This window comes from Pinus tabuliformis, chromosome Q (assembly GCF_031772625.1).
Source record: "Pinus tabuliformis cultivar Carrire ecotype Pingquan chromosome Q, CPIR1, whole genome shotgun sequence".
Classification (NCBI taxonomy): Eukaryota; Viridiplantae; Streptophyta; class Pinopsida; order Pinales; family Pinaceae; genus Pinus; species Pinus tabuliformis.
Window position 1 is genome coordinate 1,058,614,687 of NC_142296.1, and position 24,920 is coordinate 1,058,639,606.

Below are 24,920 nucleotides of genomic sequence, written 5' to 3' on the forward strand. Positions count from 1 at the left end.
TTATAATAGGTCAAATCCAGACCTAGATCCCCCAGCTGCTTTTGAAAATTGGAACTTAATCCCAAAGATCCTTAGGAAGCAAGAACAAAGAGAAGATTTTGCTGATATTAGTCCTGAAGTAGTTCACCCAAGCAGTGTTCCAACCCCTGTCAAAGTTTTATTTCGTTCAACCCCTGCTTCCACTTGTTCATCGTCCACCTCTCAAAGCACTCCTTCCACACCTCCATTCACTACACATACTCCCATTACCACTATTGTTGTTCCAGTCGTCCCTGTTGTTCTTGTTGTTCCACTTATTCCTGTGAATATGGCTAATAGATATGCACCCCTGCAATTACCTGCAAACCCCGGGGCTATGCCTCAGGATTATCAAACTAAAATCACATATTTTGATGGGATTGGTACTTGCACAGCCCTTTAGCATACCAAGAAGATGCAAGACTACTTTGAGAACTACGAAATAGATGATGATAGCGTGAGAATGAAAATTTTTGTCCAAAGTTTAACAGGTGATGTAAGAACTTGGTTCAGATCACTTGCTGCAAATTCTATAACCACTCCCGATGAGCTTTACCAATCCTTTACCAACAGATTGGAGAAAATGAAAGACCCCTTGCACATACTAGCTGAATATGATACAATAAAAAGAGGCCCTCAAGAGTCTGTCCTAGATTACTGTGCAAGATTCAACAATGTCTATAATGCAATACCGCAGAACCTGATACCTCCACCTGACCTTGCCTTGTATAAATTCCCTGATGGATTTGATCCATATATGGCCTACCAGTTAAAAGAAAGAGCCCCTCAAACCCTTGCAGACATGCAAAATGTTGTTGTTAGCGTAGAGGCCAACCTAATTTCCAAAAGAAACAAAGCTAGAATGGAGAGAAGAACCATCTTTAAGGAAGAAACCTCAGCCTTAGATCAAAAACTTGATGCTATTATCAGTGGCATGCAAAGGCTCGGAGACAGAGTAGAAAGTGTTGAGAGGAAGCCTTCATGGGAAGCACAACAACCCAATACCATAAGGAACCCAAATTTTAGGAAAACGCAGAACGCAAATGTTGGTAGGTCTAGCCCAGACCATGACATAAGGCCCCCTTTTCATGAAAATTATGCGGAAGCCTCTACATCTAGTGAAACCCCAGAGGACACTCACATAAACTTGGTAGATTCAAGGGCTGAGCAACAAATTTTCCTAACTCAACAAGACCAAGATGAGCATGACTTTAATCAATTTCAGACTAAGTTTGGTGAGTCTTTTGATTTTAAACAAGGCTATGATACTGCTGTGTATGAGGTCCACAAACAGTATAAACTGAGAACTAGGACCATTGATATTCCGAAACTTAGCAAACCAAAGAATGGCAAACAGCCCAACAAGGCTAAAGGCAAGGCCGTCATAACAGAACCAGCTGATATACCTGTCCCAAACCTGCATTAAGTGAGTGTAGAGGACATAACAGAAATCCAACCTTCTGTTGACTAGCCACTGACACCTCTTTCCTCGGAAAAGAACTCGAGCAGTGTTCCAAAAAGCCCTCCTAAAGCTGAAAAACTGCAAGCAGTCACTTCCCATAACACTGATAAACAAGACCAAATTACTGATACTCCAATGGAAAAAGGGAAACCTACCTCTCACAATACTAAAACCCAATCTGAAAAATCATTTGACTTAGAGGCAGAAATAGGTAAATTGAAGATATCCATCCCCTTGTCCGAACTTGCTAAACATAATGTATATAGGCAACAAATTCAAAGATCACTTCAAATGCCAGAAGTCAAGGATGATGTCAATGTTCTTGATGATCAACCTGAGCTGTTGTTCGATCCAGAAGTTAATGGAAAATCAACATATGGATCTGTCTTACCCTTTTATGTCAGTTTACATATACATGACAAAGTCCTGCACAATGCCATGTTTGACTCAGGTGCCTCACACAACCTTATGCCCAAAGCTGTAATGGAAAAGTTGAACCTTGATGTTACAATACCCTACAAAGATCTATTCCCCTTGACTCAAGTCAAGTCAAGTGTTTAGGCCTCATCAAAGACCTGTGCGTCTCCTTAGTCCAATTTCCCAACAAGACAATCCTCATGGATGTGGTGGTTGCTGACATTCCACCAAATTACGGCATGTTGTTGTCAAGATCTTGGGGAGAAAAACTCCAAGGGTCCCTTCAACTAGACCTCTCTTATGCAACTATATCTGTCTTTGGGAAGCCTGAAAATTTTCCCATTTACTTAATCCATTCTGATATGGATTCTTTTATTTTATTTAATGATGAAACAAATCCTCTCATGGATGATAAGCTGTTGGCTTTAGAACTGAACACACACACCAATGAAGAATTGGTTGCTTATACTGATGAAACTGTCAAAACCACAGACGCAACCAACATACAAGAAGAACTTCCCCAAACAGTAAGTTCAAATCTGTCCACTGCAATAATGACTGAAACTCTTGATATTGACCACAAGCAAGAAATCACATGGTATTTAGAGTTTGATGGCTCTGTCAACAAGTTAGGAGCAGGGGCAGGTGTTTGGATTCACAATACACATAACAATCATGCACAAGGCCATGCCTACAGACTAAACTTTAAATGCACCAATAACATGGCAGAGTATGAGGCTCTCCTCTTAGGCCTTAAACTGCTCAAAGCTCTAGAAGCTGCAAAAGTGTCCATTTTAGGTGACTCCAATTTAATCATACAACAGATTAAAGGTAATTTTGTTACCAATGACAATAGAATGAGGGCCTATAGGACTGCTGCCACTAGTATACTCAATACATTCACTGAATCCAAGCTTGCCAAGATTTCAAGAGAGCATAACATTAATGCACACAGCCTAGCCACGTTTACTAGTACATGCAAGCTTCCCTTTGAGCGAAATCACCACTTTACTGCTGAGATAAAACATAGGCCTTCTGTCCCAAATAATGTTAAAGATTGGCAAGTGTTCGAAAATGATGCCCATATTAACAACTTCCTCACTCTTGAGAATGAGTTTTCAAATATTAACATTGACATGGTTGCTATGACGGATAAACAACAACAAACAAATGAAAATCAGCAGGTTGTAACACCTGTAACAGCTAAACGAATGCTGAACCCAACTGTTTTTGACAATACAAACATAGAAGAGCTGAAACATATGCATTTGGAGGGAATAGCAGAAACAGAGTCCGAGATCGTTAATCTGAAAGATAACTTTCTCCCTTTCGGCCTCACTCCATTGGAGGACATGTTTGATGCCAATGATGTTCCCAAAAAACCAAAAATGCAACCACTGAATGCTACTATAGAAGAACACAACATTGGAACATCAGAGCAGCCCAAAATGATCAAATTATCCAAAAATTTGCGACCTGATCAGAAGCCCAAATATGTTGATTTGTTTAAAGAATTCCAAGATGTATTTGCTTGGAGTTATGAGGACTTGAAGTCCTATGACACCTCAGTGATCCAACACACCATTCCCTTAAAACCAAACCAAAAGCCCTTCAAGCAGAAACTGAGGAGAATCAATCCTATGCTTCTCCCTCTGATTGAAAAGGAAGTGAAAAGGATGTTTGAAGCAGGCATAATAGCTCCCATCAGATTTTCTGAATGGGTGTCCAATCTTGTTCCCACAAGAAAAAAGACAGGTGAGATTAGGCTATGTGTAGACCTAAGAAATTTAAACCAATTCTCCCTAAAAGACCACTACCCATTGCCCAAAATGGATCATATTTTGCAGAGAGTAGTGGGGTCATCTAGAATCTCTTTGCTAGATGGCTTTTCAGGTTTCAATCAAATACTGGTTCACCCAGATGACCAAGACAAGACAGCCTTTACCACACCGTGGGGAACATTTAAGTATGTGAAGATGCCTTTCGGACTTAAAAACGCTGGTGCTACCTTTCAAAGAACAGTGGACATTGCGTTTGCCAAAGAAATACATGATTTCCTAGTTTTCTACCTTGATGACCTAACCCCCTTCTTCAAATCTGATCAAGAGCACCTAAAACATTTGAGGCAAATATTCATGACATGTAGGAAATATGGCATTTCCTTGAACCCCAAGAAGTCCCTCTTCAGCCTTGAAGAAGGCAAACTTCTTGGCCATATCATATCAAAAGATGGGATTAGAATTGATCCTGAAAGAATCCAAGCTATCCTCCAAATCCCATATCCAAGGAACATAAAAGAGTTGCAAGCATTCCTTGGGAAGATCAAATTCCTAAGGAGATTTATCGTGAATCTAGCTGAGCTAATAATGCTGTTAAGCAACATGTTAAAAAAGGATGCCAAGGTAAAATTGTCTCTCGAGACCAAGCAAGCCTTTGAGAGCATCAAATCTGCCTTAACCCAAGCCCCTGTCCTCACAAGTCCACAATTTGACAAAGATTTTATCATATTTTCTTTTGCATCTGATCGCACCATAGCTGTTGTCCTTTTGCAAAAGGATGAACAGGGAAATGAGAAGCCAATTTCATTTTTCAGCCGAGCCTTAAGAGATGCCCCTTTGAAGTACCCAATCATGGAGAAGCAGGCCTATGCACTTGTTAAGGCCATCAAGGATTTCCGAATTTATATTTTATATTCACATGTGATTGCCTATGTCCCAAATGCTATTGTAAAAGACATATTAACCCAAGAGGGATTAGAGGGCAAAAGAGGCAAGTGGATTGCCAATATCCTTGAGTATGACATAGAAATAAAACCAACTAAGCTAATAAAGGGACAAGGTTTAGCCAAACTGATGTCCGAAACAAACTTCCAAGCCTTAGACATTAACCAATTGGACAATGAACAGGAGCTGGCGACTCCACAGATCAGTGAAACCTTTTCGCAATCCCCATGGTATGCTGATATATGTTTTGTATTGTTAAACCTGTTTGCTCCCCCAGGATTGTCCAGAACCAAGAAAAGATTTTTGAAAATGAAGGCTTTAAATTTTTGTGTCGTAGATGGCTCATTATTTTGGAGAAATCACGAAGGCATATTGCTTAATTGTTTAACCGTGAATGAAAATAACAATGTCATGAAAGAATTCCATGTAGGTGACTGTGGAGGACATCTATATTGGAAGTCCACTGCGAATAAAATTTTAAGGGCTAGTTTTTACTGGCCCTCTCTTTTTGCAGATGTAAAGAAATTTGCCACTTCATGTCACAAATGCAAAATATTTGAGGGCAAAAGAAAGTTGTTGCCCCTGCCCCTTAAGCCCATCTCAACTGAAAAGCCTTTTCAACAATGGGGTCTTGACTTCAATGGAGAAATCCATCCCTCCTCCTCAGGCCAGCACAAGTGGATTCTAACACCCACCGACTATTTCACTAAGTGGGTTGAAGCCATCCCATGTAGGCAAGCCAATGAAACCATCATTATCCAATTCCTTGAGTGCAATATCCTTTCTAGATTTGGCTGCCCTCAAAAGATCATTACTGACAACGCTGCTACTTTCAAATCCAAAAAGATGATCAACTTTTGCCATAAATTTCATATTACCTTGGGCCACTCTACGGCCTATTACCCTCAAGGTAATGGCTTGGCCGAATCCTCAAATAAAAGTCTCATTAATATTATCAAGAAGATCTTAGAAGAAAACAAGAAGAACTAGCATAAAAAGCTCACAAATGCCCTATGGGCAGACAGACTTTCAACCAAGAAATCCATTGGGATGAGCCCTTATGAGCTAGTATATGGCATGGAGGCCAGATTTCCTTCATCTTTGGGCATCCCTACTATCAAACTGTTACAGGAGATTCAGGCTGAACCAAATGACATTCAACGAAGAATCAATCAGACCATCCATCTTCAGCAAACCAGAGAGCAAGTCTATGACAGAGCTCAAATATTGCAAGAAAAGCTCAAAAAGATGTTTGATAAGAGAGCTAAGGCTAAGGATTTCTACATTGGCGACAAAGTTCTAAGGTGGGATTCACAGAGAGAAGACAAGGGAAAACATGCAAAGTTTGATTTTTTAAGGAAAGGGCCATTCGTTATTTCTGTTGTTCAAGGGAATAACACATATTTTCTCAAATCTGTAGAGGGCAGCACTGCTGAAGAAGGCCCTGTTAATGGCCGAATGTTAAAACATTACCATGATCCCTTTTAAAGGGATACAATGTAGCTCTGTACATATTTCTTTGTAGATTGATATGTGTATATGTCAGCACTTTGTTTTTATTTCTTTTGTATAAGCAGTCTAAGGGTTAGAGAAGCAACAACAAAGTTTGCGAAGATGTAGTTAATGCAAGAATTCCTTTTTTTTTAAGACTCTATCTCTGCATTAATCTCAGCAAAATAGCAAGAGTAGGACTGTCATATCACAAAAAGTCATGGTAAAAGCAAAACAGTGTGCAACTTACAGTCTTTAGTCAAACAATATCAATAGGAGAGGAGCAATCATTTAGCAATTGTTTCTAGACCAGAGCCAAAAGAGACACATCAGTTTTGATCTACAATTTTCAAAGGCACAATGCTCAAGGAATACGAGGAGAGAGCTGTTCATATTGCAAAGTTTCACACTCTTAACAGGCGATGCTATACAGTTCACAGTAATTCAGTTGAGGAGAGAGCTGTTCATATCGCAAAGTTTCACACTCTTAACAGCCAACACAAAGAAGTTTTTCAGTCTACAGCAACCATAGAAGATCAAGGCAGTATGACCTACTATTCTTGGCTTTTCACAAGCAAAAGCCATCCCCAAGTGGAGCCACTGTTAGCCTCCTGTTGCAACAGGTGTTCATATTTCATGATTGACAGTTTTACATGCCAAATATGTCATACTTTGCATGCTGCAATGCTCCATATTTCCTAAAGAAGCCAAAGAAGAGGCCATGAGAGTGTGCCAGTCCAAATGCCACTCCTATATTCCAATTTTTATGACTTAACCATTTTTGAAGAATGTTCTGTAAAAGGGAAGGCCAAACAACTTAATCTTGGCTTCCCTAGGTTTCAATTTCTTTCTTTAGAAATAGAGAATGAATATCTGTCCAAACAGCTTAATCTTGGCAGATTTATAGATAGGTAGAGAATCAAAGGAGCCCAACTGGTTAATCTGGGCCCTTGGCAGAAATCAGTGTAGATTTATATAGGAGGGCAGTTGAAAGAAAAATTGTAAATCAGGGTCTGCAAGTCTAAGTGCACCCAAGGAGAAAAAATGCTAGGTAAGTAGGCTGGGTAGGTAGTGTTTTAGGTTGCAGAATGTTGATATGTGATCAATTTTGTGTTTCAAATTGATATTTTACTTCATATCACAATGTAGGGAAATTTTCATTTGGAGCAGGTCAAGCGAGGCATGTCTAACTCCCCTTCTTCTAATTCCCTAAATCACTCACTAATTTCCCTAAAGAGGTCAAGATCTGCTTGGTTCCTCTTAGTTTCATCATTTTCCATATCATTTGCCTGGTGAAGATCTGCTTCACTCAAGGATTTCCATTCTTCCCCTATGAGTCACTTTTCCCCCTTTGATAGCCTAAGATTCACATACTTAGCACTTTCTTCACACTTTCATATTAACTACTGACTCTATTATGTAAATCCCTATCTGTGTTCCCCTTCCCCTACTAAAATTATGTTAATAGCTCCCCTATATACTTATCCCCTCCCCCTGGTTGAAACATAACCATAAGTTCATTGGGAATTGCTAAGTCTATCTGAAACTCAGCAAGAGCCCTCATCTCCACCCTCAAACTATCTCTTCATGCATTTTACTACATCACACATCATAAAATTCCTTGCATGTGTATAAAAACCATCTTATTTGACTTATTTTCACCCTCCCAAGGCATAAACCCCTTGTTTTGCCTTAAAAACCCTTCCCAAACCGCATAAATCCATCTTTTTAGGCTTTCGGACCCCTTCCGATGCCTTTAAAAATCTGTTATAACCCATAAACCCACATTCCTAATGTTTAAAACCCCCCTTCATTTAAATAAATGATTCAAATCGCGCCGCGGGCCCCGTCCCTAATCCTCTGCCGCCTCATCTTTGCCGCCAACCATTAGATCTGGCGCGTCGCAGATCAACGGTGGGTGGGTCCTTTCGCCAGCGAAGCCGCCAAGGGTTAACGCCCGGGACATTGGCAGTTTTCCTGTCATACTCCCGCCACGCATCACCCTATTGACTGTGGCGGAGCACCCTCTGCCGAAACCACCTGCGGGGAAAGGCGGTGCGCCCGAAACCATAAACCGCCTTTACCCCCTCCTGCATCAGCACCACGTCACCGCTGACGTCACCATCACGCGTCGGCCCCCTGCCATCGTGTCCTTGCCACGTAGCTGCCACCGTACTGCCATGTCACCTCATCCGCCATATCGCCACGTCACCCGGCCGTACTGCTGACATCACCCTGCCATGTCACCACCTTACTGGGACCCGCCTGCTAACGTCATGCTGACATCACCGTCAAAAAGTGCGAAAGGCGCAAATCGCAGCTTAGGAAGCCTGGAATCAGAATCTGAGCCAGTTTTTCATGCGCGATTAGTGCCTATGGGAAATAGGCCGAAATGGAAAGCCCCTTCGTGACTCGGCCTCCAGCATGCTCAAAAGGCGCAAAATGACCAGATTTTCTTCGCGAAGCATTTAGAAAGGGGCAAACACAGTTTTTAAAGAAACAGAGGGCCGAACAGCTAGCATAAAGGTCAATGGGATAGTCTAAAGCACTCAGAAGACATTAAAGAGGCCAGGTTCAGCAACAAAGAGTATCAGTTCAGCAACATCAAAGCAGGTGAAAACTAAAAACCTTCATCGAAGTTAGCAAAGAAATTAAGGCCATTTAAAAACTTATCTGGTCAGGATTAGTGCACATTAATGCCACCAAACAGCAGCAAAACCAAGTTAGAGGTAGAGGTGAAAGGAAAATCACAGTTATTACAGAAGGACTGCACCAAGCCACCAAGACAGACATTAACTCAGTTTGATAGATCTGCCCTCAGCACAACACAAAGATATTTTCATGCATTTATTTCTAGATAAGATTAGGTTAAAGTAATCATTTTCTTTTAGACCTATTTAGGTCGGCTGTAATAGATTAATTCTGGATAATTTTCCCTATTTATACGACCCTCTGCATTGTTAAGGGGGTTGGTTGGTTGATAATATTCATTAGAGACTCGCACTGTATCTGAGATGTTTTACTTAATCAAAGATTGCTAAAAAGCTTTGGAGGACAGACTGTCTACTCTGTGTCTAATGGTTCGAAGAAGTGAATGTGGAATTCTTGTGCTGCAATATGAATCAATAAGTGTCCCTTACCTCTGTTATTTCAATTTCACATATTCTCAAGTCACTGAACAAAGGATTGGTTTAGAATTTGCTTAGCTGCACTCTATGCTCAGTTTCTGTGGCTTCTTAATGTTTTCCTCCTGATTTAGGCATAAATATGAATTCTGTTATAGCTCATTTTTGATCTATTTCACATATAAATGACTATTATCTAGGAATTCTTAAATGCTCCTAGATAGGGCTCATTTATCCTCTTTCTGCTAACCTGAATGAGAGATTCTTAATTTCCCCTCATTCCTTAGCCTTTTATCCATCTCTTTTACCTTGAATGATTGTTTCATATGCAGCTGTCTTGCTCCATAATTCCCTATTGTGACCAAGAAAACGCACCAGCAGTCCTACTCCTTGACTGCACGCCCAATGGTTCTAAAACTTTCATGCTATCCCTGCCTCTTTACTTGAAATCATCATCCTTCCCACCAAAATCAAAACAAAACCCCTGGAGCTCAATAACTAGCCTAAAACCATATCAACAAAGATAAATCAGAAAGAGAGAGCCCTCTCTGATTGCAGGTGGGCTAGAACCTGCAGTCCAAAGATTGGTCTGTGGTTACCTCGGCCATATCCTTTTGAGCTGACCAGAAGGACAACCTGAGTGATAACACTCTCTTACTCTTCTTTGATGTCTATGTCCTCTTCTTCATTTTGCTTCTATTGTCAAAGCTTCTTACATGAATATTGAATGCACTTTCGCTCTGCAACTTTGTTCTCCCTTTATTATGTCAGCAATTTCCTCTTTCCCTGATCTTGTACTGGATTGTTGCCTTCTTCCATTGTTGTTGGTATTGCTTCCATGTTACTGTTGATTCCTTTTATGTAAATAGTTGTGCATCTACATATATTGGCAAGTAAATTAGCGCTTTCTCAACTACTTCCCCAGTACATCTTTCAATGATCTCTCTTGAAGCAGCTCTCTTTGGTTCCATGGTATAATGACTGATGGAGAGAAGTTCTTCATGAGTGTGGTACCTGTGGGACAAAAGGTACACTCATGGCAAGAAAACATTAGCTCTTACAAATCTAACTTCACAGCATGATTAAGTAGTAGCCAGGGCATCTGATGAGGGGAATTGCATAATTTTGATAGATAGGGGTGATTGACTAACTATGGGAACTGTGCAGTGTGCATCCCAGTAGTCAGTGTGGATGCTCAATGACGAGAACTACGCAATGCACAATTCAATCTGGGTTAGGGCCTAAGAGATATTATGCATTGTGTAGTCTCGACGACCATGCTAGGAGACTGACTCCTAGAACTATGCAGTGCACAATTGGAGCCAACCCAGGACAGGCTCTATGCAATTCCAGAAGCCAAGGCAGTGGCAGTGAAGTGGGAGATCTGGGTAGGGGGAGCCTAGATCTATCCATGGGGAGTGTGAAAACAAGAAGATCTCAAGGATGATGTAAGGATGAGTGCAGATCTGACTAAGTGTAGATGTATGCATGTAAAACAAGTGCAACAATGGATCAAACTAAAGGAACATGGAGCATGTGAAGGGAGTCACCGCAATGGCGACTATTGGTGGAAAAATGGGAAAACTCATGCAACTCTTAAGAAAGGTAATCTATAGCTTGAAACAAAACTTCTACAAGTTAAAATACCAGTAGTCGTTCATATAAACAAGTGAAACAACACTCTCACAAGATAAACAAACAAAAGCGACAGAAAAAGGAGAAAAAGGCGATAAAAGCAAAACTCACTCTGGAAAGTGATGACAATGCTTTGAAGGCTCCTTGATCTCCTAGGGAAGCTAGAGCTTGATGATCAAATGTATAATTGAGCTCTAGAAGCATCCATTACATATATTTGAGAAAAATGGAGTTCATGACACGTATGCTTGAGATCAAGGACAACAATGACACTTGGCAGACACTTCTAAAGATGGAAATCTGTCACCTTCGAAAAATTATGTTGGGTCCCTATAATACTAGTGATTACCCCATTACTATTATAGTTATACCCCTTATTTATATTTTTCTGCCCCTATTACCCCCTTATTGTTATTTTTGTGCCCCATCGAATCCCTCTATTGTTATTTTTGTGGCTTTATATTATTATTGTTAGGTCGGCTGGATTATATTGTGACTCCTTAGACTCCTATATATAGAAAGGAGGTTTTGTCATTTGAATCATCCAATAATTGTTCATTTATGTAATGTAAAGGAGGTTTCCCCCTCGAAGAAGCTGAATTCTAAGGCGTTGATCTATCTTTTCTATCTCTTCTTGAGCTGGTTTCATAACATTTGGTATCAGAGCTTTGGATTCTAGGGTTTCGCTGCTCCAAACAGGTCATCGTGGCATTTTCACTATAACTTTTTTTTCTGTGATGTTTCAGAAGTCGCAAAAAAAACCCATTTGTGAAGAAATCGCGCTGAACCTTGGGTCCAAATTTCAGATCTTTTTGCACGATAGTTTCGGAGATATGATCTGAGGAAGTTGGTCTTTTTGCAGACTCCTGAATTACATTCAAAACAGGTGACCTGGGGAAAATTGTCATAACTTTCTCTCTGGGAATCAGATTGAAATTTTGTAAGAAGGTAAATAAAGAGGACGAACAATAGTTTCTTGTATATCATTTTTAGAGTCAAATATCGAAAATTGTACACGTGGCACTTCATACAACTTCGCTCTTCTGGAAAGGTCTATAATCAGGTCATCTTGGGAGATTGTGAATAACTCTTTCTTGGAGAATCCAATTTGGATCAGATTGGTGGCACTGAAAAGGGACACAGAGAGCTACTACAGATCACAAATTTAGAACTAGATGATTGGAAAGTACAAAGATACATCAGAGGCAATATCGAGCTCCTACAAAGTGAAAAAAGGTGTGTAGATTTTTTTAAATTTTTGCTTGAGCTTGGTTTGAAAATTTATTTTGAAGGAATTCAAAGGGCATAGTAGAGCATTATTATCGGTAATTGATGCCCTGAGGAAAGAAAATGCAAACACCTAGTAAGGAACCTGAAAGCTCTAGCATGACTCATGAAGAAGAGGAAGAAATGCTACATGATATATCAAAATTACAAGAGCAAGTGCAAGAAATGTCACACTCACAAAAGTTAACAAATGCTAAGATAAATGTCGTGGAAGCTAAGATGGACAATTTGAAGATAGATTTGAACACAAATTTGAAGATAGGCATGGCAGATTTGAAGACAGATTTGACAAATTTTCTACAAGAAATACTTACTAATGGTGAAAAGGTAGTAAAGGAAACTCATGATGAGAACAAAAGAAATGTTAATCATGATTCCATAGACGCTAATGTTGGATCGAAGAATTAACATATTCCAAAAATCGATATGAGGAAGTTTGATGGCAAGGATCCCGCCACATGGATATTACAGATGGAGCAATTCTTCGATCTCAATAATGTGCAAAACGCACAAAAGGTACGTATGGCAACTGTATATTTGGAACCAAATCAGTTTGTATGGTATCAATGGCTTTGTTCTCGTAAACAATTTATCACTTGGGCAATTTTTACGAAAGAATTGATAGCACATTATGAGGATACAAAAAGCAACACTTTTTTTAGCCAATTGATAAGTCTCAAACAAAAGGGTTCAATAATGGAGCACATTGAGGAGTCCAAAAATTGAACATAAGGGTAAAAGATATTCCAGAGGAGCATAGGATTGATGTGTTCATAGGGTCTTTAAAGGATAATATCCAACATGATGTTCGCCTTTGGGAACCTGATTCATTAGAGAAGGCATTCAGGTTAGCAAGAAAAATGGAAAGCAAAATTATGGCAACTAGGAAGCATACCACTCACAACTATAAAGACGGAAGTGTTGTTGCCCCTAGTCTTCCACAACCTACAAGGTTGACACCACAACAATTGGAAGAAAAAAGAGCAAAAGGGCTTTGTTACAATTGTGATAGCAAATACACAAAAGGTCATAAGTGTGCTGAGAAGAAATTATTCTACATAGATTGTGAAGAGGAAGAAGAAAAGGAGCAAGAAAGGTCAAAAGAAGAGGATATATTCCAGGAACAAAGCCTAGATGAAGAACAAATAAATCCGACCATATCTTGTAATGCATTGGCAGGAATTACCACTCCTCAAACCATCAAGATAGAAGGACAAATCAAGAAGAAAAAGGTAATAGTGTTGATTGATTCAGGAAGCACCCACAATTTTATTCATTGTAGGGTAGCAAAAGAATTGAATTGCTTCCTATATCCAGCACCAGAGTGTCAAGTGATGATTGCAAATGGAGGAACAATAAATTGCTCTGGAAAGTGCCATAATATCAAGCTATCCATGGGAGAATATGTATTGACTAGCCCAATGCTTTCCATTCCAATGGGAGGTGCTGATGTTGTACTAGGAGTCCAATGGCTACAATCCTTGGGTACAATAGCTTTTAATTTTCAAGAACTTTTCATGAAATTTTCTGTGGAAGGAAAGGAAGTTGAATTAAGGGGTATTGCAGGGAAACCAGGAAAGATAATCAGCTCTAATGGCATGACAAAGCTTCTAAAAAAGGAGCAAAGAGGTGTAATTGCACAATTATGTTCGCTAGATGTTTCCACATTGGAATCATCTATTTCTCCAGATCTCCAAAAAGTCCTGGACAATCATTCCAAGGTATTTGAGACTCCCAAAGGTCTCCCACCTATGCGTGATCATGATCATGCTATTCATCTGATTCCAGGAAGTGTTCCTCCAAACATCAGGCCGTACAGATATCCCTATGTCCAAAAAAGTGAAATTGAACGTATGGTTGCAGAAATGCTAGAGGCTGGTATAATTCAACCGAGTCAAAGTTCTTTCTCAGCTCCAGTAGTATTGGTGCACAAGAAGGATGGATCATGGCGCATGTGTCCAGATTATAGGGAGCTCAACAAGCTCACTATTAAAGATAAGTTCCCCATTCCTGTCATTGATGAATTACTGGATGAATTGCATGGATCAATTTACTTCACCAAGTTGGATCTTCGTTCGAGATATCATCAAATCAGAATGAAGATTGAAGACATTCCGAAAACGGCATTTAGAACTCATGAGGGTCATTATGAATTTTTGGTCATGCCTTTTGGCCTTACCAATGCACCTTCAACATTTCAAGGTTTGATGAATTCAATTTTCAAACCATTCCTTAGAAAATTTGTGTTAGTATTTTTTGATGATATACTAATCTACAGCAAGTCTTGGAAGGATCATGTTGAACATGTTGACAGGGTGCTACAACTATTGGAGGAGAAACAATTATATGCAAAAAGATCCAAATGTTTCTTTGGAGTCCAGGAGGTGGAATATTTGGGTCATATTGTATCTCATGAAGGAGTTAAGGTAGACCCTAGCAAAATTAAAGCCATTAAGGAATGGAAAATCCCCACATCCATAAAGCATCTGCGAGGATTTCTTGGGTTGACAGGGTATTATCGCAAGTTTGTTAAGAATTATGGGAGAATAGCAGCACCTCTAACAACATTATTGAAGAAAGATTCATTTTCATGGACTCCGGAAGCAACAAAGGCCTTTGAACATCTTAAAGAGGCAATGTGCCAAGCACCGGTCTTAGCTACACCGGACTTCACAAAAACCTTTATTGTGGAATGTGATGCTTCAGGAAATGGAATTGGTGTTGTTCTAATGCAAGATGAAAGACCCATTGCTTTTGAAAGTCGTCCAATCAAGGGAAAGTTTTTAAGCAAAGCTATTTATGAGAAGGAAATGTTGGCAATACTCCATGCACTTAAGAAATGGCGACCCTACCTAATGGGAAGACACTTCAAGGTAAAAACGGATCATGATAGCCTTAAATACTTTTTAGAACAAAGATTATCCTCTGAAGAGCAACAAAAGTGGGTCACAAAGATGTTGGGTTATGACTTTGAAATCATCTACAAAAAAGGGAAGCAAAATGTGGTGGCAGATGCACTCTCAAGAAAGGATGAGGATGTGGAAGCATTGTTGTGTGCCATTTCTATTATCCAACCAGATTGGATAAACGAAGCAAGGGAGGAATGGAAGAATGACGAAGAAGTGTGGGCACTTATTCGAAAGCTACAACAAGATTCCAGTACTTCTGATACATTTAGCTGGTAAAATGATTCGTTATGGTACAAAGATCGCTTATACCTCTGTAAGAATTCCCAGCTAAAACAAAAGATTCTTATGGAATTGCACACTTCTCCCTTAGGAGGGCACTCAGGATTTTTAAAAACTTACCACAGGGTTAAGAAGGAATTTTTTTGGGATGGCCTTAAATCAGATATTCAAAAGTTTGTGGCGGAATGTTTGGTTTGCCAACAAAATAAAGTTGAAACAATTAAGACACCGGGTCTATTACAACCTTTATCCATTCCAAGCCAACGTTGGGAGGAGGTTTCAATGGATTTTATCACAGGTTTACCCAAGTCTGAGGGAAAGAGTGTCATCATGGTGGTAGTTGACAGACTTACCAAGTATGCACACTTTTGTGCATTATCACATCCATTTAAAGCCAGTACAGTTTCTACTGCATTTATGGAAACAGTTCAAAAGCTACATGGAAACCCAAAGATTATTGTAAGTGACAGAGATCCCATTTTCACTGGAAATTTTTGGACAAATTATTTTCTTGTCTTGGTACTCAGTTAGCTCATAGCTCATCTTATCATCCTCAATCTGATGGGCAAACTGAGATAGTAAACAAATGTTTGGAAGGATATCTTCGTTGCTTTGTATCTGATAAACAGACACAATGGGTCAAATGGTTGCCTCTGGCTGAATGGTGGTATAACACTTCCTTCCATACAGCAACAAAAATGACCCCATTTATGGCACTTTATGGGTATCAACCACCATCCATCACATCATATTTAAGAGAAAATTCTAAGGTTCAGGCAGTGGAACATCACATCGAACATCAACAACAAGTCCTCCAACTCTTAAAGGATAACCTCGTGTTGGCACAAAATAGAATGAAACAACAGGCAGATCAACATCGCAGTGAAAGAAGTTTTGATGTAGGTGATTGGGTATTCCTACGGCTACAACCATATAAGCAAATGTCCCTAAAGCAAGCTAAGAAGGATAATAAATTATCACCAAAGTATTATGGTCCGTACAAGGTGTTGCAAAAGATTGGTACTATGGCATACAAATTGGAGCTTCCTGCAGCTTCTCGATTGCACCCAGTTTTCCATGTTTCATGTTTAAAGAAGGTTATAGGCGACAAGCTCCCAATTCAAACAATATTGCCAGAACTTGACGAGGAAGGAAAAATTATATTGGAACCGAAAGCAGTCACAGAAACAAGAACTCGACAGCTACGAAATCGATCAATTTCAGAGTATCTTATCAAGTGGAAGAACTTATCCGCTGAAGATTCCACATGGGAGGATGAGAATTTTATGCAGAAGTATCCAGAACTACTCAAGCGTTGAGGACAACACTTTTTTGAAGGAGAGGGGCATGTTGGGTCCCTATAATACTAGTGATTACCCCATTACTATTGTAGTTATACCCCTTATTTATATTGTTGTGCCCCTATTACCCCCTTATTGTTATTTCTGTGCCCCATAGAATCCCTCTATTGTTATTTTTGTGGCTTTATATTATTATTGTTAGGTCGGCTGGATTATATTGTGACTCCTTAGATTCCTATATATAGAAAGGAGGTTTTGTCATTTGAATCATCCAAGAATTGTTCATTTATGTAATGTAAAGGAGGTTGCCCCCTCGAAGAGGCTGAATTCTAAGGCATTGATCTATCTTTTCTATCTTTTCTTGAGCTGGTTTCATAACAAATTAACAATAGGTCCCTACTTCCTAGGGATGATTTTTCTCTTCGCTTCTTCCTTTTTGGGAAAACTACCATGCACTGCCTAGAAAGATTGCATAGTTCTCGGAAGGACCGAGAAACTCTCTGGTTCATGCACTGAGCATTTTTTGAGCACAATAGGTTTTGCACAATTTCTGGGTTGAGTGGCTCTAAGATGCTTGTCAGGCTCTTCCCAATTTCCTATCTGAAGGCAGGATGTTAGTTGGATTTGAACAATTCTGGAGTTGAAGGATCACTTGCTAGCTTGGACTGCACAATTCATGGGAGCGAGGCTGGTTTCTCTCAAGAATTTTGTAGTTCACTAAGGCAAGGTTGGAACCGGGTTGAAACCAAGTCAAGAGATCAGCTTGTGGGTTAGACAGTAAACCAAGTGAGAAAACACAAGCCAAAATGTAGAAGATAAAGCTCAATGAAAGCACAAGTACCTAGGTTAGTGCAAGATAAGCTACTAGGATTTTAGGAGGGAGGCTCCAAAACAAAGCGTAGGCAAAATTTTGGAGGGTGGTTGTAGCTGCTACAATATTGGAGACACACTCGTAGAACTCTAGCTCTCTATATGGACCTTGTCTCGTGTAAAGTGAGTCTAACTCTTCCGGAAGTATTGTTTGATTATTTGATCATCATGGCTTCTTCACTAGCTTGAGTTGAAGATGCAGTGCCTACCATTCTATTTTGTCAGCAACATACATACCAAGCCAAGTTAACTGAGTTTTTTCGATTGGGGATGAGGGGTATATTGATGCACAAGTAATATAGACTGTTAGAGTTTAAGTTTCATCTCTAGCATTTCTCTACTGCCAACAGGCCTAGACAGTACCCCGACAAAGTCACTTCAGGAACACAATCATCGCTCCACTACCAGCGAGCCTGGACAGTACCCTGATAGAGTTACTTACTTCACCTCCCTGCATAGGAAGCCTTTCTCTTCTTTCGCCTTTATTATATTTTTTTCATTTTTCATTTATTCAAAGAATTATGCATAGGCACTTATTTATTTCGTGAGGCGGAAGAAGGATCCTAACTTATTGAGAGAAGAAGAGGTTGTCCCTTTAGAGAAGGATGTTATATATACCTCTGACATACCTTTTAAGGTTTTCCCCCTCACCTTACTCTACTTGACTGAGATGAGAAGGGTTAACAGAAAATAGAAAACTGATTAGAGTAGGTGGTACTAGTTAAAAGTGCAAGCATTGTGTTTTCACCAAGACTCACTCTAAAAGGAACATATTTTCCATCAGGGTATCATTGACTTAAAGGAATGCAAGATCTTCATAAGGAGAGGGAATAAATAGACAACCAAATGTTTATAGTTGTACAAGTCCTCTTGTATTTCACCCTTCTTGTCTCAAGAAGCCAAACACGGTTTCATGGAAAAGCTAATCCTACGGGTGCATAAGGAAATAAACAAGCAAAGGGCAGAAGTAAAATGAAAGAAAAAACAAGTAAGAAAAATCCTAACAAGAAAGAAAAAGAAAACACTACTCCTACTCCTAAGCTAAATAGTGCATGGGCCTATTCACGTGAAGTGATATTTCCAATGAAGCCATCGGTGCATTGGTTGGCCCATGTAAGTGAAGGCATGGTTGACAAGAAAGATATTCATGCAAACCAACAAGAAAGAAAGATAAAGAAATGAAAACCAACACGCTCGAAGTTTTAATGCGTCCACATAAAATAAAAGAGTAAAAACACATGACAGGCACTCTACAAATGAACCATGGTGTTGTATCACATTGTGCGCAAATGACAAGCACGTACACCCTTTCGATCTTGACATATGAGAAAACATGTAGAAAGAAAAAAACATTCAATTTGCAACATGACTTGCTACGTATGACTCCTCCAATGCATAAACGATAGTATCATGTGATTCTAGTGGAGGATGTGAAATATGTAAACTAGATTCATTTTCAATGCAAACAAGAGAGTGATCAGGAGCCTGTGGTGATTCAACAGATTTCTGATCAGAAGTGGAACTAACCTCAGGGCTGTGAGAACCTGACATAACCATCAGCTCGGGCTGAAGTACCTTGAAAGCTTGAGGGGTCTCCACTTCATCAGAAGATACATCATCAAACCCAGGTGGCTTAGAAATACCAACAATAAGTGAATCTGAATCGTGATCAAATGAATGTGTGAAAAGATCATGACAACCATGATCAGAAAATTTGAGATGTGCATCGACATCCTCATGATATAACGAATCATACAGAGGGGTTGATGAGGAACACAATTTTTCACCCTCTAAATTTTCATAAAGAAAAGATGACAAATTGGGTGGATTCAGAAAGAAAGATTTGTCCTCTCCGCAATCAAATGATGGATTGACATCCTATGTGTCTTGTGAATGATCGAAAGTAGAAACATCCAGGGATGAATTTTCACATGAAAAATTAGAAATAGAAGAACCAAGAAGATGTCAGATAGAGCAGACGAGGTGTGGATGGAAGGAGGTCATCCTTCACTGTAGGTTCTTCTTCATACTCCCACACATACTCATCAAAAATGACAATGCAGGTTGGCTACTCAACACCAACTCCATCGACAACTTGATCCTCATGCACAACAGATGTGGAGTCTGGAACGGATGAACACAACACAATAAAATATGGAAGATCATATGAACCATAGGATGGAGGTTGAGAAAAGAAGATCATGTGACAACCATCAGGGTTGCAGTCCAAATCTACGTAGATATGCAGAGCAAGTGGGGTGGGAGGAGGTGACAGTTCAACATATTGGTTCACAAACTTCTCCCACCTCGTTCTGTGGAGCTAGAGATGTTTGATGAGAGGAGGATGGAGGGTCACTTGTGACAACACCCTCATCCATCTTAGATTTGGAAGCTCTAAAACCAAGGTTTGTTGGGAGGGGTTTGAATGATTCTAATTCATGTGGATTTTCATATATGTGAAGAATATACTGAAATATTTCTTTGAGAAATTTCCAATCAATTTCATCTTTAGGGATTTGAAAAGAAAGATTACAGAAGCGATCCCAAAATTGCACAATAGATTCATCAGGTGCTTTCTGTAACTCTAGAATTTTTTTATTGAGTGATTTACGATCATAACGGAAGAAAGCACTGCCTAAATCTCTCATCATATGATTAAAAGAGTGAATAGAGGTTGTGGGAAATGTGAGACACCATTGCTTAACATGCCCTTCGAACGTGTAAGTGAAAAACCCATAGGCAATGTCATTTGATGGGATTTTATTCCTCTCACAAAAGCCTAAGAAGGAAACTTCATGTCTTAACAAGGCTATTTCTCCTTCAATGTTGTATTTGATTCGTGACAAGTCATTGATGACATCCTATGACACTTCCAAATCATGTGCATGAGAAAAACATGGTAGAGTTCAGTTTGTAATGTAAGTCATGAATTATGTGTAGATATTCAAAACATACTTTGAGGGATCAACTTGTCATCTCGTGCTCCTTCTAGCACCAGAAATGTTGATGGTGTTGGACCTGCCAACATGGAAATTCCATCTCCCTGGTAAGAAGTCCCAACTAGACCTCAGAGCATTTGGAGTAGAAGTCCCAGCAGTGGATAGTAATATAGTGCCTTGACCATGGTATCACAAAAAGGTAAGTATGATAACTTTGTCAGAAGAAAGTGTGTGACCTTGCAGCAGGTCAAGTGAGATGCATGGGGGTTCTAACACATGGAGGGGAAAAGGAAGTGTGTCCCTTAGAAACTTGTAATAGTACGACAAGCGAAATAGTCCACAATCAAACATGATGGGTTAAACCAGCAACACGCCTTCAAGAAGATTCATATAGTTGCATACAAAACACAAATATGTAACTTAAATAACATACATTGCTAAAGAAACCAGAATAGTCCAACTATAATAAAAACATATGCATGAAAATGTGTTGGATCAGTTATAGTATTGTTAAGTGAAAGTTCCATCCATACATACACCATTGACAACCACTAGCCCTAATAGTGGAACATTACAGTCAATAACTCCTGCTCCTCCAAAGAAGTGTACTTGCTTTGCACTGTGGAGAAGCCAAGGCTCATCACAATACTCTCCAAGCCTTCTCTAAGTAATGCCTAGCCAAACGGTTGGCTCCCAAAAGCTTGTTCTATGATTTATGAGGTTCTATTTATAACAAAGGGTGGGGTGATCCTTGACATTCCCCTTTGTGACTCTTCAATTACCCTCATGACTCTTCAACTTCTTTACAAATAACTCTTTACATTACATAGTGATTGTTCACATTCCACTAATGACACTTGGAATTTCAATTACAACATATTTACAAATAATATAAATTTTCCACATGTACCCATGTGATACAAAATAGGCTAGAGACAGCCTAACAAGACACAAGACTATGAATCCGAAGTTCAGGGAAGACCAACTCAGAAACCTCCACTTAATGATTCTTGGTCACATACTAATGCCAAGCTTGATACTATGCTATGATGTCCCCAAACTACTTGATGGTGTCTTCCTGATAGTGGATCCTTGCCTCTGTAGCTTCTGGGTATATGGTCTTGGAACCTGTGTCCATCTTGTCCTGAAGCATGTGAAGCATGGTGTAGACCATGACAGGACCACCAGTGTGCTTATGCATGTTTGGTGCGCTCAACTCCAAGTCATCCCTGGTGGCCTCTCACCTTAGTTGCTCCATGTACCTATCAACCTCTAGCTGGACTTGGTTTTTGTGCTTAGCTTTGGTGAGGGAACCTTCATCTGTTCACTCTCTTCCTAAGCTACTGGCTTTTCCAGCTTATCAACCTGTATTGGCGTTGTTTTCTATGTCATTGCGCCTTGCCTTTGTTCTTCTTCCTATTTCTTCTTCTTTTCCTGTTCTTTCCTTCTCGGCTCCCATTCTTCCTTCGGTTCTTATTCTTCTTGTTGTGATCTCAGTTCTGCTACCTGCAATCTCTTCTCTTCTCTCTTCCTCTTCTCTATTTTTTGTGTCCTCTACTTCCTTTTGCTTCTACTCTCAAAGCTTCTTGCATGAAGATTGAATATGATTTTGCTCTGCAACTTTTTTCTCCCTTTATTATGTCAGCGATTTCCTCTTTCCCTGATCTTGTACTGGATTTTTTCCTTCTGCCATTGTTGTTGGTCTTGCTACCATGTTAGTGTTGATTCCTTTTCTGTAAATGGTTGGGAATCTTCATATATTGGCAAGTAAATTGGTGCTTTCTCAACTGCTTCCCCAGTACTGCTTTCAATGGTCTCTCTTGAAGCAACTCTCTTTGGTGCCATGGTAAAATGAATGCTCGAGAGAAGTGCTTCACAAGTGTGTGTTAACGGGAAAAGTGTCTATTCAGAACGACCCTATCCCACTAAGGTGTGACAGTGACCTTAGAAACAAATAGAGAAAACTACTTTTGTATTCTTCTTTATGAACTATAAACGAAGAGGAATAGGATGAACCAACCTGTGTCTTGCGCTAGTCCTTTGATCCAATCTCTCTCCTCTTTGACAGCTTCCAGCTACCTGCTCCCTTACTTTTCCAGCTTCACCAAGTTCATGTAAGATCACAGAAGAAGAAAACTACACGAAGACATGGATTTATATTCATAAATAGCTTAGGATTAGATTTAAGCTAAACATACAAATGTAACAAACATCAATGATACACAAGCATGTAGGAGAAACTCAAATAGTTTTATTGATATAACAAGAAGATCCAGGAGGAGTTACAACCGATGATTCCTGATCCAGCATCTACCTCCCAGCAGAGAAGCCCCTCTTCACCTCCAACAAAGCATAAATCACCCAATACTCTGATATCTATCTCAAAACCAACAACAATTCTTTGCAATGTACAAAATTCCAGCCTTTGGATCTCTGGGATGAGGGATCCATATATAGATGTATGCAAGGAGGATGAGTCAGCTTATGATTTGACTAGTTTCTCTCTGTCAGTTCTTGCTTCCACTTGGAGACTGAGAGCCTCTTACTCATCCTTGGTCGAATTCAGTGAGGCAAGTGTCATTGGGGAAGATTCTGGAAGCTTCCATTGTCTTTCCACCTCACGGAATGGCACTGCCATTTGTCATTTCTCGCTCAACACACCCTGATAGTGCATTTAGGTGTGTTGCAATGCACCTAGCTAGTGTATTTGGGTGCTATGCAACGCAGCTAGCCAGTGGAGCAGCTGAAATGATCCTGATTTGACTGATTCTGAGCAGTTTCTGGTGGAGAACTTCTAGGAGAAGCTGTAATTTGTTGACCTTGTTCCTTTAGGGGCCGGAACAACACTTTTAGGGACTTAGGATCCATTGGTTTATGGACATTTCATGCTTAGAGCTGTAAGGCACAAAAATTTCTATAACATTTGCTCCCTAAAGTATGAGGCCGTTTATCGGGTGAAATGCTTTATTAGGAGGATCTGAAGTTCTTTCAATGTTGGGAGGAGACCTGTAATAAGATACAATACAATACATTATCTTCATACTGTTTTCATGATCTAGCTGAGGCAATCATTCCCGTGCTCAACTTTATAAATTCATTTTCATGTACATAGGATAGACAATCGTCTGATGGTAGACTGATGATTCTGATAGAGCCATCATCCTTTTGGTAGGATGATTATCTGTGCTGCAATGCTGTACATTTCAATGTCTTTATTTTCCTGAATATATATCACAACCTGGATGGATGAAACTAGATCTGGGGTCTTCAATCTCGTCCGATCTTCACTTGAAGTACAAGTCGATCCATGTGAGAAATGTTTTGAAGTCAAACATGGAAAGACATCGCTTGATTACCAGTCAATGATGTAAACTGTTAACAAGCGCAAGAGGAATCACCGATAATGATGATGACCCTCCAGGTACTACAGTACAATTCACGTGGTGTGAATAGAGGACTTGGCATTGAACACCACGCAAAATCTTTCGGTCGAAGGTCATTGATGTATACCTGTTGCCGGAAGTGAGAAACTTGCCATTGAGGCATGCAAGCTTCAAAGTACTGAATGGGGTGTTCCTAGATCAACTTCTTGGATAATGAGCTGATGTCGACAAGAAGTGATCCGTCAAAGGAGGGCCTTAATGAATCCCACATCAATGACATGGAACGGAGCAAATGATTTTGATGGAGGTGAAAACAATCTGATGATATATGGTTCAGGATGGCGGTCATGAAAGAATGAAGTATAATGTATGGTAGTGGATGGGACACAGGTGACTTCTCTGGATGACTTCTCTTGAACATGTCGGCGACACTTATGTGATGGATTGGTAGCATTTACCCCAAATGTGGATGGTATGGCGTGACCATGGTGATGTGTCCGGTGAATGAAACAACCCAACCCGACTCGGACACGGAGTGGAAGTGTCATGTTCAAGAGCCACTTGCTACCAATAAAGATTCTTTGAGTTTTCTTCCCAATTTTTCCCCAGTCATTGCTGACCAGTACCTCTTTATTTTTGTCAAGATTGAGGAGCATAACATATGCTTGTTCTATAATTTTCCCTTCGGGCAAACCCATCGCTATGTTTTAACGAGCCTAGCGATAGTGAAACTCGTTCTCGTCTAAAGACAAGTTTGTCGCTATTAATATTTTTAACGAGTCTAATGACAAAGATAACTCGGTCCTTTTCATTTTTAGAGAGTCTGAAAAGGTACGTAAAGGTAACTCCAAAATTCCTTTTTCGTCATCTAATCCCTTAAGTCCGAAAAAGTATAAAACAATACAGAAGGGATGAATTTTCGATAGTTTTAACGAGCCGAACAAAACAAGCGCTCGATCTTTTTGTGCAATAATCCCTCAGGTCCAAAAAGATTAAAATATAGAGGAGGGATAACACTTCCGGTCGCTTTAACGCGCTGGAAGGCCAAAACTCGGCAATCTTTTCATATTTTACGAGTCAG